The sequence below is a fragment of the Dipodomys ordii genome, unplaced genomic scaffold, assembly GCF_000151885.1.
Source record: "Dipodomys ordii isolate 6190 unplaced genomic scaffold, Dord_2.0 Scaffold49, whole genome shotgun sequence".
Taxonomy (NCBI): Eukaryota; Metazoa; Chordata; class Mammalia; order Rodentia; family Heteromyidae; genus Dipodomys; species Dipodomys ordii.
In genome coordinates, this window is record NW_012267265.1 from 413,358 (window position 1) to 431,485 (window position 18,128).

At 36.2% G+C, this 18,128-nt stretch overlaps 3 pseudogenes; 1 reads left to right on the forward strand and 2 right to left on the reverse strand.

Moving 5' to 3' along the window:
* The window catches only part of LOC105988431, a 496,910-nt pseudogene that overhangs the window by 409,821 nt on the left and 68,961 nt on the right, over positions 1–18,128 (forward strand).
* LOC105988493 overlaps positions 2,652–18,128 on the reverse strand; it is a 34,714-nt pseudogene continuing 19,237 nt past the window's right edge.
* LOC105988427 lies at positions 10,605–11,336 on the reverse strand (annotated as a pseudogene).

The following is an 18,128-nucleotide window of genomic DNA, read 5'->3' on the forward strand; positions in this document are numbered from 1 at the left end:
GGGGGAGAGGGGGAAGGAGAAAGATTGGGATTGGGGGGTAGGGGGGAGGCTGGGAAGGGATGTGAAGGTTAAACAAAAGGAGGAGGCTGCAATGCTTGGTAAGAAATGTACACATTATCCTGCCCATGTAATTGTAACCCCTCTGTACAGTATCTTCACAAATAAAATAAAAAAAATAATGCTGCATTAAACATGTGAGTGTGCAATTACGTTACTTCAGAGATGTGACCAACAGTGATATTAAGTCATTCACTAGCTCCATGTCTAGTTTTTGAAAATCTTGCATAGTAGCTGTACTGGTTTGCATTGTTCCCAGCAGCATTTCATGTTTTCTTTTCCCTTATAGTCTGGTTAGCATCTGTTGTGCTTTTTTGTAGAATTTTATTTTTTTAGTTATCATTTCTTTGTAATATGAGGACTTTGATTGTGATATTTCCATATACACACATTGTACACTTGGAACATATTTTCATTTTCACTCTATTCTCACCCCCCTACACAGTCTCCATTCTCTAGTAACATTTTGTTCATTTAATCATGACACTGTCATCGATGTGTGTGTTCAATGTCCTTTTATCCTCTGTGCTCCACAGTAGCCTGTCCTTTCTCTCTTCCTCCTTTTGCTGATCCCCTCTTTAAAGGTCCTGTATTCACCTTCATCTTGACTGTTGCATACTATCATTATCATCATCATTTATGTGTCCACTCCACAAATGAGTAAGACCAAACTGTACTTAGCATTTTTATTTTTGGTTCATTGCAGTCAACCTGATGATTTCCAGTTTTATTTATTTACTTATTTTTCCAGTCATGTGGCCTAAACTCTAGGTCTGAGCGCTGTCGCCCAACTCTTCAGCTCAAGGTTACTGCTCTACCACTTGAGCCAAATGCCACTTCCCTCTTTGCTGTTCTGTTTGATGTGGTGCCCATGCATGCAAGGCAAGCACTCTACCACTGAGCCACCTTTCCAGCCCCTCCAGTTTTATTTATTTTCCTGAAAATGGATATAGTTTAATTTTTCCTTATGCTAGAGTAATATTCCTTTGTATATCTAATGTTAATAGGCAATCTTATTATATATAATAGTTTGAGGACGAAATTACAGTAGACTAGAATTTGCTTTGTATAATGTATATAGTGCTTCATTATTAGTAAGAAAAAGTACCTGCAAAGTTTTCTTCTGTTAAAAACTTAATATAAGCCTGGCGCTGGTGGCTCACGCCTGTAATCCTAGCTACTAAGGAGGCCGAGATCTGAGGATCTCGGTTCAAACCAGCCCGGGCAGGAGAGACCTTGAGACTCCTATCTCCAATAAACCACCAGAAATCCAGAAGTGGCGCTCTACCTCAAGTGGTAGAGCGCTCGCCTTAAGCTGAAGAGCTGAGGAACAGCGCCCAGGCCCAGAGTTCAAGCCCCACGGCCGACAAAAAAAAAAAAACTTAATAAAATGAAGAGCACAGATGTATTATTTTTGTATTTTATACATTTGTTTGTATCCTATATTTAAAATATAGACTGATTATACATTTAAATGTTAATAAAGGGTAGCTTTCATTACCTACTTCCTTTTTTAATGTTACTTTCATAATCAGTTTTATTAATTACTCCTTTTGTATAGCAGTGGAATAAAAATGACAGTCTCATGTTTGCTTGAGCATATACAGTTTTGTCTTTACTTGAATCAAGGCATCACCATACCATCTCCATTTCCCAAGGATCTGGGAATATACATGTTCAACACAATGCCCACCAGATCCCTTATTTATTCTTTCATTCATTCTTTCATTTATTTATTTATTCATGTCTGTAATGGGCCTTGAACTCAGCGACTCATGGTCTGGATTCTATTTGCTTAAATTTAGTACTCACTTTAACCACAGATCCATTTTTGCTTGTTAGTGGTTAATAAAGTTAACACTCTCCTAAACTTTCCTTCCTAGGCTAGCTTTGAACTGTGATCCTCGGATCTCAGCCTCTTGTGTTGCTGGGATTACAGGCATGAGCCATCTTTATCTCAAAGATATCTAATTTTCTTACAATCATTACATTCTAAAATATATCCATATGTCAAAAGCAATAATCATTTCTCAGTGACCATGTATAATGCACACCTTCTAACTTTTCTACCCAAAGCAGGTATTTTCCAGTAAATTTTCACTTCTTTTGTAGTTGGCTATCTACACATAGATTGTAGTTCCCTTTAAGTCTCCTTTCTTCACTTCCTCTCACTCACTCTTTATGTTTATGAAAATCTTAGTTAGCTTTGAGTTAGCAGAAGTTTACTTCAGTTATTGTCAACTATCTCCTATATGTAAGTAGTCTGAATAAAATGTTACCTCTTTTAACCTATCTCTCTCTTTTTCTTTGGACAGACACAGAGTTCATTTCATTTTATCTTAATAAAATATTCCTTTTTAGAAAATGCCCATAAAACTTTGGATTGTATGCTTCTCTCAAACTAACAGACTCATACATCCCAGTTGATTCAGTTCTAATATCTACATAAATCAGTGACATGGAACGTTTTGAGGAACTCTGACATTAGAATTGTACTTTGTTTCATTTTTAATCAAGAGTAAGATCCATTTGAAAATACAAAAGGCATAGGTTTAGGTAAAATGTGGAGGAGAATCCACATTTTTGATTGTGCTAAAAATCACTAGGATGTTCTTCCTTAGCAGGCTTTTAGTCCATTTCCTGAGATGTTGAAAGCTCTACTACCTCTTTTCTTCTTGCCCATCTTAGAAACCTTTTGGTAAACAAGCAAGTAACATTTTAATACAAGGAAACTTACAATGGCCACACAGGCCAGTAGGAATCCGATGACATCCAGAGAGTGGTACTGGTACCAGGTGAGGTTGTGGGAAAGTGGCCTCAGATGCTTGGCTCCTTTGTGGCTCATGACAAATTCAACCCAGAAGACAGCTCGATCCAGTGGCTTCATAGGCTAATCATGGTGAATGGTTGACAACCACATAGCATTCTTTTTGTAGCTAAAGGCAAATCAAATTGATATAAATATATCATATGAACTAGAAAATATAGATATTGAAATATTCTACAGATGATTCTAAAACAGTTTTGAGAGAAAAGAGAATGCTTTTCTTCTGCTCTATTTTTAGACATGTTAGTGTAATAGGCAAGAGCTTCTTAATGACCCTAGATTTAACCATTTAGAAAAATGTTGTTAAAGTCCTTATGTCAAAAAACCAACTTTACAACTTTGGCAGGGGCTCAGAGGGTATGGGGGGTGGGGTGGGAAGATGGGAAGGGATAGGAAGAGGAAACAAAGGAGGAGGCAACAATGCTTCATAAGTAATGTATTCATCATCTTGCCTATGTAATTGTAACTCCTCTGTATGGTGTTTTCACAATAAAAAAGAAAAATCTTGTTAACACAAGATTTTCTGAAGACAAAAGTAGAATCATTGAAAAAATCAACAGCAATATAAAAGCTTAATTATTAATGCATCTGTTGTTCATAGTTTAGAATTGTGTTATAATTTAGAGATAATAGATAATTTAATCAAGAAGTTTTTTTCCCCTGAAGACTCTATCGCTTATTGCTGCTTAATTATTATTTAACTACAAAAATTCCTTGCCTCCTTTGTTTTGTTCTGGTCTTAGGCCTTCACACTCCCCTTGATCTTTCTTTGCTCAGGGGAAGAACTCTACCACTTGAGCCACAGATCCAGTTCTGGCTCTTTGAATGTTAAGTTAAGATCAGAGTCTGAGGGACTGTTCTGCCTGGCTTGATGTCAAACCACAATTCTCAGATCTCAGCTCTGGAATCACAGCTAGAATCACAGGCATCAGCCATTGGCTATCAACTTGCCTTCCTTTTATTTCTTGAACTTTCACTTACTTGTTCCACTATGATTCTATGTTTTGCCTTTTCCTTTTATGAATTTCTTTTAAAACGTCTCAGTTTTTATTTGTTTGCTGTTATACAAGGAAAAGTTAGGAAATGGAAAAATAGAAATAATTGAGTTCTTCTTGAATTATGAGACATAATGTACTTATATTTAGAATGATTTTATTCATCTTTTCAGATAGACAATCAAAGAGATTTGCTAACATTGCTGTTATTTTTCTTGTTAGTATTATGATGTAATACCCAATAGGAGGGTGCTCCAGTTTTTTGAGGCATTATAGGTACATGGGATTTGTGTTGAAATGATTCTTTCTAGTATGTGAGATGAAAATGGGCATGGGAAGAGAATGATTATTAAGTGTAAATACCAAGATGTTATAGAAGGAGAGTATTGCAATGGAAAGTAAAGTGACTTGTATCCCTATTATTTTAAAAGATCTCACTGATATAGGTGAGCTTCAGCCGGGACTAGTGATGATCTTTTTTGTAATACAGCACGCAAAAAATAAAAGGAAATACATCAAAAAATGAATGAAATGTGTGTTAATTCTTAGATTTACCATGTACTATCTAGTTAAGTAATTTTCTGTATCTCTCAGTTTCAACATTGTATCTGTTCATAATTTCATAAGAACAATATGTGAGAGATGTATTTGTATAGCACATAAAAATATAAAATTACACTGCCTTTCAAAACAAAGGAAGATAAAATATGGCTCACAAACTATATGTTATGGTGCTCAATATCTGTAGGAAAATGGAAGTCAGAGTTTGATGCTGATGGCTTCTGCCTGTAAACTTGTCTATCCCAGGAGGCTAGGTCCTGACAGTCACAGCTCAAAACTGGAAATGGTAGAAAAGTGTCTAGACTTTACCTTCAAATAACAGCAAAGAATAAAATCAGAGTCATAGCTTAAGTCATAGAATGCCCTTTTTTTTGGTCAGTTGTGGGCCTGAACTCTGGGCCTCGGCACTGTCCCTCAGCTCTTCAGCTCAAGGCTAGTGCTCTACCACTAGAGCCACAGTGCCAATCCCAGCTTTTTCTGCTTATGTGGTACTGAGGAGTTGAACCCAGGGCCTCATGCATGCAAGTCAAGCACTGTACCACTTACCCCCCAAGAAAGATCAAAGTAACATGGCCTTTTCAATGTGTCTGCTATACTATTATATCCAATACAAATAAAATACACTGCAATATTTTTAGACATGGTGAAAGAGGAGAATTATACAAAAAATATTACGAGTATATCGGGAAATTGATAATAATATAAATGAAATTAATCTTTTATTGAAATAATTTGAGTAACAAGTCATTCTTGCTCCAGATATTTTAGATATCATGCAGTTACATTTCACTTGTACTTCTGAATGTAGTTTCTTTTTTATTTTATTATTGTTCTGAATAAGATAATCATAGTCCCTTAATATCTATGAATATGAATTCATGTAAAAAATGTTCTCTTTTCCTACCAGGATGAATCAGGTAATTTTAAAAGCTGTAGTTAGTTAACAGTGATAGTATCTAAGCATTAACATAGATATTTGAGGAAGCATTTATCTAGGAATGTGAAATTTGATTATTGTCTTGTTGCTTAACAATACAGACCATTTAGACTGTTTTGAAGAAACAACAAAAACTAGAAACTGAAATGACAGATATTTTCATGTGGTTCACAAGAGTAAAATTTCAAACACCTAAACTTCATTCTCTATTTTTCAAACACACTGAATTTTTACTGTATAAAGACTAACTAGTGCGATCTTAGGTGGAAAGAAAGGTATAAGTGAATGGGTTACTTAGTGTTATTTGTGGAGGAAGAGTTCATGTGCCTCTTATTCATTGCTTTCCTAAGTTTCCTTGACAATCATCGAATGTCTTTCTTAGTTATTCCTTTCGGTCCACTTTGCCTGTTTTCGAATTTTGTACTATTCTCAAGGTTTTGATAATTCTTTTTTACTGAAATCACTTGGGGAACTAAACAAATTATGGTTGGAAATGAAACTGGATCTGTGGAATCTCAGCATTCCAAATGCTGACAGATGATGATCAGAGTTTGAGGCAATCCAGGCCTGTATAGAATAAATGTTGCAACACAGACACTGACACACAGACAGACAGACACACACACACACACACACACACACCACATGCATACAAACATGCAAAAATATTATTGTGACTTGTGAAACACATGATGGGTTATTGATGAATCTTCTAGAATTAATCAAGTCTTAAATGAGGTACCTTTCATGGTCAGGCTTGTGTGAGAAATTATCTATAATCACAATTTGGTAAAACAAGGATCAGACTAACAGATAGAGTAGAGTGGTCATTAATCATGAGCAAGTCCCTGGGTGCAATGCTCAGATGAACAAAGAGAAGGACAAACTTACATACAAATGCACACATACACATAATCAAGGTTATACTCACACAGGGTTGTTAATGACTGCTTCCAGTGCTCTGAGCAAGTCTTTGCTTGATATTGCTCTTATATCCAGTTGAACAGCTGCTCCTTTGGCCACCATGTGAGCAATGCTATCATGTTGTTCCACAAACAAAGGAATGCCCACCATGGGAATCCCATGATGGATCGCCTCATAGATGCCATTAGCTCCACCATGAGTGATGAAAGCTTTTGTTTTGGGATGGCCTAGGATTAGGGGCATTTCAATACAATTTTTCATTAAAAGTCTTAGACATGATATGAAAAATATATAACGTGAGCAATGAAGAGAACAGTGTTTTCCATATAATAATTCTTGAACCAATGAGTTACATTTAATTTGCCTTTATGTCACTCTAAATAGCATCTAATCAACTGAAGATGTAAGTAAAATTCCTATGGTTTGTGCCCTAAGTTTTGTATGACTTGAGATTTGAAAATGAATATACCATTCCTATGGAACAGATAGGAAAACAACAAAATCGATCATAGCAAATTCCAAAGCAAGAAAATGGTCATGTTAGATTATACTCCCATAAACTTAAAACTAGTACATTAATCTAATGAAGGAGGGATGTTTGAAATAGAGTGTATTATCATTTCATATGAAGCAATTTTTCCCACATAGAAGGCAGACTCCTTCAAAATAAAAGAAAGTTGCAAGTTTCAGTGGCACTGCATATACTTGCCCTAGTTTAGGAGGATGGATAATGTAAGGATGAATTAAAGGACAGAGAGATAACCTCAGGTAATTATAGAAAATTCTCTATCAATGGTAAATATATTTGCAGAAAGATAAACTGATTATTAAGAATATGATGTAGTATGCTGAAATTCCAACTAGTTAGGCTTTTTCCCTTAGGAAAAATGTTTGGTTTCATTTTTGAGTTTTTACTAATACATCTTCACCAGTTTGTTTCCTATTATGTAGTTATCAACTACTTCTACAGTTACTCATGCTTTCAGTATGTGTTTTTCAGAGTCTTACCAAGGAGGTCATTCTGGGGGAGCCACTTGTACAGCCGAGTATTTGGTCCTAAGGTGTCTGGTTTCTTTCCATTAAATCTCCAAAGAATCTGGTGGGTAGAGATACTAAATTTTTAAATTTCTAAATGTTACATTTTAAAATATAGACATCATACAGTTAAATGACTTACATAGAATGGATAAGACTAAGAAAAAGATCGACATTTCCTGCACTTATTTTCACATTCAATAACATGGAATATCACGATAATTTTCACAATATTTAGACAAATGATGTAATAAATGACTAATGAGTTCATTCCAAAATTTTTATGTAGTCACAATAATAGATCTGGTGCATAACAGCACTTAAAATTCTTATGATTTACATCTTAACACATAAATATTTACTAAATTAGCTCTCTTCTTCCAATTTTAGCTATTAACCTTTATAAAATAATATTAGGGTAATATTCATTCATTCTATGAGATTTCATTTTAGTTTCACATTTTCATTTGATTGTTAACTGCCTATATAAATCAAATATTTTACCTTCACAGTTCTGATTGGAGAGAAGTTATGTGAACAGATATTGTCCTCTTTTACCAGAAATGTAATCAAACTTCACAATAATGAGTATGGCATTTAGTCAGATTGTATTACAGAATGTTCCACATTATGGAGTTAGTACACAATATTAACATACTATTCATACTATGAAGAGCTTCACAAAACTGTAGCTAGTAGACTGGCCATTAAGCCTCCCTTAAATGTTGGTTGGGCACATTGATCTGGACAGACAGACAAATGGTCCTTAGAACCAATTATGTAGTTGTTGACTGGGCCTTTCCATGGCACCCAGATCAACAGCTCACACCGTTGTACTGCATGTTAAGGCTGCATTTCCTGCCTCATGACCAGCACATGAACACATGTTATTTTCATTCAATCTTTTCTAAAGACAAATTTTTCAAATTTCTGGTAAGACACTATATCTATGGCACCTCAGTTTATTAGCAGTTGTAATTAATCATTAAAATAAGCAATTATAGAATTTACTATGCATTTCTTTTCTCATTATCCATTAGAGAAAATTTCAAACTCCAGACTCAATAATTCTATCATAGTCACAGAAATTATTTTCTCTGCAGTACTTAAACTATTTTTAAAAATATTTATTTATTTTTTATTGTGAAAATACTGTACAGAGGGGTTACAATTACATGGGCAAGATAATGAGTACATTTCTTATCAAACATCGTAGTCTCCTCCTTTGTTTCCCCTTCCCATCCTTTCCCAGCCTTCCCCGACCTCACCCAATCCTCCCCCCCCCCCACCAAAGTTGTAAAGTTCATTTTTGACATGAGAAGTTGTACTTCTCATTGTTGCAACGGGTCCACCTGTATCCTTATTTAAACCGCTTGTTTTGCCCCTTCCCCTCCACAAATTATACAGACATCAAATACAGTGAAAGCAGGGGTTATACTGTGGGGGAGGGACATACTAAGCAACAAAGAAATAATCTTATAAATGCATTAGAAACAAATGCATGAAAGAAAAAAACCATTTGAATACATTACTTAGGGTTCATTTTCCGAACATCACCTCATCTGACCTTTTCTGCTTGACTCATACATATACTAGATATTTCAAATAAGGGAAACCATGGGACCTATGTTTCTTTGGGCTTGGCTTACTTCACTTCATATAATTTTTTACAAGTCTTTCCATTTCCTAACAAATGGGGCAATGTCATTCTTTCTGATGGAGGCATAGCATTCCATTGTGTATATATACCACAGTTTCTTGATCCATTCATCTACTGAGGGGCATGTGGGTTGGTTCCATATCTTCACTATAGTAAATAAGGCTGCAATAAACATAGCTGTGCTGGTAGCTTTAGAGTGGTCTTATTTGTAAGCATTTGGGTAAATGCCCAAAAGTGGGATTGCAGGGTCATAGGGGAGCTCTATGTGGAGTCTTTTGAGGAACCTCCATGCTACTTTCCATAGTGGTTGAATGAGTTTACACTCCCACCAACAATGCAGTAAGATTCCCTTCTGTCCACATCCCCTCCAGCATCTGTGGTTATTAGAGTTCTTGATTATAGCCATTCTAACTGGGGTGAGGTGGTATCTTAATGTTGTTTTGATTTGCATTTCTTTTATGGCTAGGGAGGTTGAACATTTCTTCATGTGTCTATTGGCCATCCTTCTTTCTTCTTCAGAGAAGTTTTTCTTTAAGTCTTTAGCCCACTTATTTATTGGGCAGTTGTTTCTACATTCTAATAACTGTTCCTTGATTCTTGATTTCCCATATGAGTGAGATTTTATGACTGTGACTGAATTTCTTCCTTCTACGTGATTCACATTAGGAACCTAAAATATTTATTTATTATGTGGAAACACTGGAAAATATCATCTGGAAGTATTTCAGAAATATTGAGACTAGATAATTGAATTTATTTTATTGATGGCTAATATTTTAGTAAATGCAGAAAAATAATAAAAATGACGGAGAATAATCACAAGTACATCACCACTTTACCAGATCGTATGTTTATAAAATAGATTATTAAAAACAATAAAGGAATGTGGATACATTAGGAGTTATAGTTATTGAGTCTGTGCTGAAACATTGTATTGGTCAAGAATAAAGAAACCATTTAGTAAATCCAGAAAACTGGTTACCAGTGGCTCACACTTCTAACCCTAGCTACCCAAGATTCTGAGATCTGGAAGAGTAAAGTCTGAAGCTAACATGGGCAGAAATATTCTCAAGACTACCCCTCCAATGAAGTAGCAAAATGCTGGGCTGAGGCATGGTTCAAGTGGTAAGGTACCAGCCCAAATAAGTAAGCCAAACAAGATTGAGTTCTCTGAGTCCAAATCTCAGAACAAGCAAAAAACAAAATAAAGGAGAATATAAATAAATATTTTGATTTAAATAAGGAAATTGATCAAGGGAAACAATTTCTTGTTTACTGTGGAAAAATTGTATCTCCTCACTATAATATATATATATATATATATATATATATATATATATATATATATAATCAGAGACTTAGGTAACTGGTTATTTGGATAACAAAGAAAAAATAAACAATTTTTAACTCTGAATAATCTACAGTGTCCTGTATAGCTAGGTAATTGTCTATTGTCTTTTTTATGACCCTATAATCTGGTAGACAAATTTAAATCTCATTTAACTGTATCATCTACAACAGACAAATTTCTCTTATTTCACATGCATCTCAGAGTACCTCTTTCAACTTTTACAAAAGTTACGATCTTACCCTAATAAAAATAAAACTTTACGTACCTAAAATGTCACTGTAAAAGCTATTCCACTTCCTTGAATCAAATTCCTCGAACCAAAAGTCAAAATAAAGCATGCATATCATGTTTTCTACCCTCTCCATGAATGTCATCTGACCCCTTAATCCTGACAGAATGACAGGCACATAAGAAGGAGGGAATAGAAGCCCTCCACTATACTTTTCAGTTGTGTAGCCAGGAAGGAAGCAGAGAGTGTACACGAAAGGAATCTCCAATAGCTCAGCCAGAAGCTCCCCACCAGGACTGATAGCATCTGCAATCACAACATCAAATCTTGCTTTTCGTAGCCTTGCTATCAGTTCCTTGTTCAGAGCTGCTTCTTTACAAATATTTAGCCAAATGTGAGAAGATGTCATAAATAGATTCTGCAGTAATGGTGAATATGCCAAACATGTTGTTCTTGGCAATTCATATGTCCACAAAGAGGTGAATCTTGTGAAAACTGCGATGAATTCATCAGTAGTATAAGCCGAAGGGAAAGTTTCAAATTTAATGCTGGATGCTTCATTGATATCAACAAAAATAGCAGATGATGATCTCACAACTGTGACTTGATGACCCTTCAGGATGAGTTCGTCCAGTATTAACTTCATATTCATCCAGTGCCTGTATTCCATGGGCCACACCAGTACTTTCCCACAACTTCCAGAGTTAAAGTAATAGCTCATATGTAGTAGCAGTAGAACTGAAATCCATTTCCAAGTCATCCTGACTAAGAGCACAGTGTGTCCTTCAAACTATGTTAACCTCTGTCAATTTCTTGTGCTTATATTCAAGAAAACAATTGATCTTGAAGTTAAAATATAACTTGGGTGGATCAAAGCAAGTAGGTAAAATGAGTGGTCAGAGCCATTTGACAGAATGGTAGATTTATAAAACAATCTTCAATTTTGGATTTTTATAGTATGCTACCTGGTCTTTAATCAAGCATGGAGTTATTCATAATGCAGTCCATGGCTTCTTCAGTCATCTCTAGCTACCATGTCCACACCATCATTAGCTGGATTAGCTGAGGTGCATGCACATCATGTGTATCACTGTGATATCATTCTATTGTCCCTATAGCCTAAAGGTCCTGCCCCATGGCTTGCCTCAACAATAGAGTGTCCAATGACTCAGTTCTCTAGTTTCCATGAAATTACACACAAAGCAAGTCCTCATTGGATAGCCCAACTACCTGTACACATTTTTTATTCGTGGCAAGCAGCCAAATGGAAAACTCAGAAGACTGGCTACTAGTCTCCTGTCCAGTATCATGCCAGATAATATCTGTGGATGCTGTATTGTCACTTCTGTGGCTGCATTATAATGCCTAACTAGTCCCTTCTGTTTACCTGGCATACATCGGCATGCACCAGAGATTTTTGGACCCTGAACAGTGAAGGTTTTAGATTCCCTCTCCATGCCACATAGACGGGAAAGACAGTTTTGTATTTCACATATTCCATAGGCCCAAACCTGCTTCAACTCCTGTGATAATTGGTTGGTGGAGAGAGAACTTCTCTAATCAAAGTATACCCACAACTTAGCCAAAGAGGGTTCTGGGTCATCCTTCTATTGTGCTTCTTGATCCTATTCAGCATCCAGTTCTCCTCTTCAAGGCAGGTGTCTTCTATATATCACTTCTGACTATTCTAAATGTAGTAAATATTGCAAATCTTCTTTGAATGGAAAGACCTGGAAAAATATGCTAAGTGGCCTAAGTCAGACCCACAGAAAGCAATAATGCTTCTTTTCCCATATAGTCAAAGCTAGCTTTGGCCTATATGCTTATAAGGAAATATGTTGGGTGGTATGCAAGTGTAAATAAATGTGTTAACTGAAATATGGAAGATTCAAGGGAGAACTCAAATAGTATAATTCTTTAAAAACACAAAGTCAAAGATCAGCAAAATAAAATACTAAGAAACAGGTACTCAAAAGGGATGAGATGGAGTCAAGGAAAAAGCAGTGAACGATAGAGAAGAGGTGGAGAAATGCAGAATCCATTGTATACAACATTAGGAAGAGTGACCAATGGGTATGTAAGGGAGTGAGGGATGAGCATTTGGAATAGGGTGACATTGATCTAGGTACAATGTTTCCATAAATTGCTTTGTTAAATGGCAATTCCTTTGTACCACTATTTGATAATTAAAAAATCTCAAAAAAACAAAGTTATACATTGGGCTATATCATCTATGAATTCCCAAGAATATATAGTTTGAGAACATTACTAATGGACTTGGAGAAAGTAGTTTGAAATCATTAGAAGATTTGAATTTGGCTTTGGAAGTGCATGTAGAGAGGCTCATTTTGTCACTAAATAATGTGTAGATATCAGGCTTTTTTTCTTTAAGAATATATTACAGGGGCTGGGAAGGTGGCTCAATGGTAGATCGCTTGCCTGCATGCCTGAGGCCCTGGGTTCGATTCCTCACCACCAAAAAGAAAAAAGCCGGAAGTGGCGCTGTGGCTCAAGTGGTAGAGCGCTAGCCTTGAACTGAAGAGCTGAGGGACAGCGTCCAAGCCCAGAGTTCAGGCCCCACAACCGGACCCCCCCCAACCAAAAAAAAGAAAGAATATATTACAATAAATAATTCCAACATATTTTTATTGTATATATTTGTTTGATTTTTAAATTCAGTTCAATCAAACAAATCATTCCTATTTCCTTTTGGAATTATTATGATCTTTATTTTTAATAATCATGATCCCTAATTTTAATAAAGGATATTACTGTGAAATCATTTTTCTGTTTTTGATGTTTTTCTATATTTTTCACCAAACAATTTACACTGAAATATTTCCTATTGGGCCAAAGAAATATTCCCACTGATTTCTCTCTTCTTCTGTTTGTAGAGTGTATTCTGAATCCATGATTCTGGATATGTCTGTTATTTTCTTCTTATTTGCTCTCTGTCTGTGTTTCTGTCTGTCTGTGTATCTATCTGTTTCATCAGTCCTGGGGTTTGAACTCAGGCTCCAGATGTTGTGGCTGAGCTATTTTGCTCAAGCCTAATACTCTACCACTAGAGCCACAACTCCACTTATACCATTTTTGTGGGTACAAATTGAGGTAAGAGTATCTGGACTTTCCTGTCTGGCCTGGCTTTGCAGTCCTCACATCTCATCTCCTGAGAATCTAGCATATAAACATGAGCCACTGTTGCCTGGACAATTTGCCATTTCAAATGCTCTTTCAAATATAAGGTTTAAGAATTGCTGCATGAAAAAACTGATTTTTATTTAACTTATAATTATTTTTCTTGTTTTCACATACTCAGTATTTAGGTATTAAAGAAACTAGATATATGTGAGTTGGCCTAGTAAAGTATGAAGTTGTCAATCTTACTTCAAAAGATGGAAAGAAAGCTTTACACTCTATGAACTAATTAGACTGACATTAAGTGCCCTAGTTAGTTATCATGCTGAATTAAATGTAGGAAAGTAATTTCCTCTTTCTCTTTAAAAGTTTGTTTGGCTATCCAAGAGATGATTATCCAAATGAATATTCAGTGAAGGAAAAATGATCACGTGAGAATGTACAGAAAATACCTTTCACCTTTCCAAGCAGGAATTGCATAGAGAGGTTAGCTGGGTGGCCTAGTTTTAGATAGGTGGCCTGTTGAGACTCTCCAGAATTTGTGAAAACAAGAAAAATTCCGGGGCTAGGAATGTGCTTAGTGGTAGAGTGCTTCCTAGCATGTGTGAAGCCCTGGGTTCGATTCCTCAGTACCACATAAGCAGGAAAATCCAGAAGTGGCACTGTGGCTCTAGTGGTAGAACACTAGCCTTGAGCAAAAGAAGCTCAGGGAGAATGCCAAGGCCCTGAATTCAATACCCAGGACTAGTAAAAAAAGAAGAAAAAAAGAAAAATCCCATAATAACTATTTTTAATAACAAAAAGGATGTGTACTCTTATCATACAACACAAAAGACTTCCTTCAAGTATTTATTCTGGCTAAGTATAGCTCACCTGAAGACTCAAGCACCAATAATTCCTCTTGTTCATACTATGTGATTTTATTGTGCTATAAAATGTGTTACTGTATACCTTGCCAGGTAATTTTCAATAATTTTACAGCTTTCTTTTTGTAGTTTTCTAACTCTATAAGCTCCTTATCCCCATTTATTCTACTTCTTACCTTCCAATAGCCTTTACTATCATTTGGTTTTTCAGTGGTTAATTGGAGATATGAATCTCATGGACTCTACCTTCTTATCTGTCCTTGAACAATGATGCTCAGATTTCAGTCTCGCAAGTAGATAGCTTCCTGGCAAGAAATTCCCTATCATCAAGACAGAAGCAAGATGGCTGAATAAAGGTGCTTTACTCCACAACAAAGGAATAAAGCCCAGAGAAACCACAGTGATTTTCTTGGAGTTTGAAGCAGTGTGACAGTGTACAGGGAGGACATGAAGAGGCCACTACACTGGAGAACTCAGGATTGGACTATGGCTTTATAAAATAAGGGAGTAAGAACACAGACTCTTCACTTTCCCATGTTGCAACATTGAACATGAACTAAAAGACCCTTCCCCTAGTGGAGAAAGTTAAGCAATTGCCAGTCAGCATTCTCCTCCTCTATTTGCTGCTGAGGAAGCCTGCTCTTCTCATAAGCCATGAGCCTAATTTGGGACACTAAGTTAGCAGACAAATGCATTGCCATGGAGAAAAAGTCCACCCCTCCTTGTGCCCTTGCCCCTCACCACCTCCCAAAGCTCTTGTTGCAGAGTGCCACATTTACAATCCCCTCAATGGGCCAGAAAAGCTGCAAGGCAGCTGCCCCAAGAGCTCAAGTGGTCCTGCACATGTCCTGGGAAGCCTCAACCTGAGCAGTGCCAACTGCAGAGGCCTCTAGAAAACAACAGAAATCCTGCTGACCCTAACACTGCTAACCAGAAATCTGCTCAGCTTCTCTGCCCACTTTACCCACAGGCCAGGCAAATCGTCTTCAATGCCCAGACAACTTCCACTTGCCACAGAGTCACTTTCCAAGAAGCCAATGCTGAGCTGGATATCAAACACTGGCCCTTTGAAGTAGGCAGGTGACTCTGCCCCTCTCTTCAGGCCACCCACAACAGCAAACCTCTGAGCTTGAGTGAGGAGCCTGTTGCAGTTCTCATGAAGCAACCACGTGGCTTAGCATATCCTGATGTGACCCAGAAAGAGATATTCTCACAATGCACAGCTTACTTGATGCAAATATTGGCCCCTCTCAATCATTTTCATCCCCAGAAAAATCTGGATAACTCAATAATGCAGTTTAGATGCTTGAAGCAAATATTTTATCTCTTGGGCACAGTCAGGTGGTCTTCCTGGATTTCAGTGGCTGAGACATTGTCCAAAAAACCCCACTGATATTCAAGGCACTCCATCCTGATCTGCTGCTTCACAGAAAAAAATCATTTTTAAGTCCAGCTATATTTCAATAATTTGCTTTGTAAATATTATTTCAACTGAATTATACCTCTTTTTTAAAAGAATCTTTGGTCTTTGAATCAAAGAGTAATGACCAGTTTTTGAGCTTCCTCCTTTGGCTGGCCTGTGCTTGACTACATTGCTGAGATTTGGTTGCTTATTGATTATTTTATCTTTTTTGTAAATAAAAACTGGCAGGTTCCACACTGGAATCCTAGACTCTGTCACCATCAGGAGCTACCAGTCCCAGGTCATTCCCATAAACAGACAAGTGCTCAACAGCCTCAGTGGGCTTTACAGCCTACAGCTGCTGCTGACTAGCTCTGCCTAAGAGAAAAACAGCTCAACTGCAATGCTATATCTTATACCTACAGAAGAAGCCACTGAGACACCCAGAGCTCACCCCCATTGCCTACAGCTGATGATCTGTGTTGACATTACACCAACACCCAACACCCAACAACAATACCAACACTGTCATCAAAGCTGATACATCTGATGTGGCCAATTCCCAAAGATATAACAACAAAGTATTTTACTATGGAAATGATCCTTTATAATGGCTGCACAACTGATCTTCCACATGCAGAAATGCCAATGTAGGGACACAAGATACATGGAAACAAAGAAGATTCTATGATCATTCAAAGGGAACACAGTACGTTCTTGGAAAAAATTTAAAGTAATCTTAATGAAATTAATGACTGGCTAAAACTATTCAAAATCATAATTGTGAAGAAACTCAGTGCGATATAGATATTTAAAAGGCTCAATAGAACTTTAATAGGTTTGAACAAAATTTATGCTAGCCAAGGCACATGAGAATATAGACATAAAAAAGAGAAGATCACCAAATGTTTCTAAAAACTGAGCAAGGAGAATTTTACCAACAACATAACATTGCAAGGCATATTAAGTACATGGTTTTGAGTATAATACTCAGCAGTAACTTCACATGTCATAATACAGGGTTGATATATTCAAATTCCTGAAAAACGCATGGCAAACCCAGAATCAATGTGTATACACACACAGACATACGCACACACATATACACACACACATACACACAGAACATTAAAGTGAATAAAGTATTTTTCAAACTACCAAAAGCTTTGTGTACTAATTACTGTTGGAATAGTCCTGTAAATAATGCTTAAAGAGTCTTACTTAGTAAGAGAAGGGTGATAGCTGCCATCATATAGACACAGACACAGAAGAATAAAATAAATATACAAACCAAAAAAGAAGAATCATAATATGATCTTTACAAAAAATATGCATTCGCTAGGAAGAAAACTAAGAGAAAACACCTTGAATGGAATTAGGTAAACCTCCTCTCTGAAAAACTTACAGACTGAATATATAATACATAACTCTGTGTCAGCTATAAGGACCCACATGGACTGAAAGTGAAGGAATAATAAAAGTTACACACAGAAATGCATAACAGAAGAGAATAAGAGTATTTAAACTAATGAAGGCAAAATACAGAATAGGTAAAAACCTGTGAGGTAATTCTAGAATGATAAATGGATCAATACCAACAAAAGAGAGATGATAATTCTCCCCATCCTAGCACTCTATGAATAAAACATTATTAACCTAAATACCACTATGCTGATACTAAATAAAGCTTAGGAGACTAAACATCCAACTTTCCTTAAAGGACAGATCATATGGACTAAAACATCAACAAAGAAACATGAGAGTAAGTTATACAACAGATGAAGCTGATCTAGAAAATGTTAACACATTAATTGCAGAATGAACATTCCTTTCATTAGCATAAGAAAAGTTCTCTATTATAAGCTAGTTGATGGATACAAAACTGATATGAAAAATTCAGCAATAAGATATATTTGCTTAACCACACAGACTAAAATTAGAAATTTAAAAACAAAGAAAAATTTCAAAGTACCCATAAGAGAGAAATGAAAGAAAATTTCTTTTTTAAAAAATTATTTTTGGGCCTGTTAAGATAGTTTAACTCATCTTGGTTTAGTTTTGGCATGTCAATATTTGCTAGAAAAAGGTCCATTTCTGTCAAGTTCTCAAACTTATTAGCATAAAGTTTTGAGAAGTATTCCCTTAT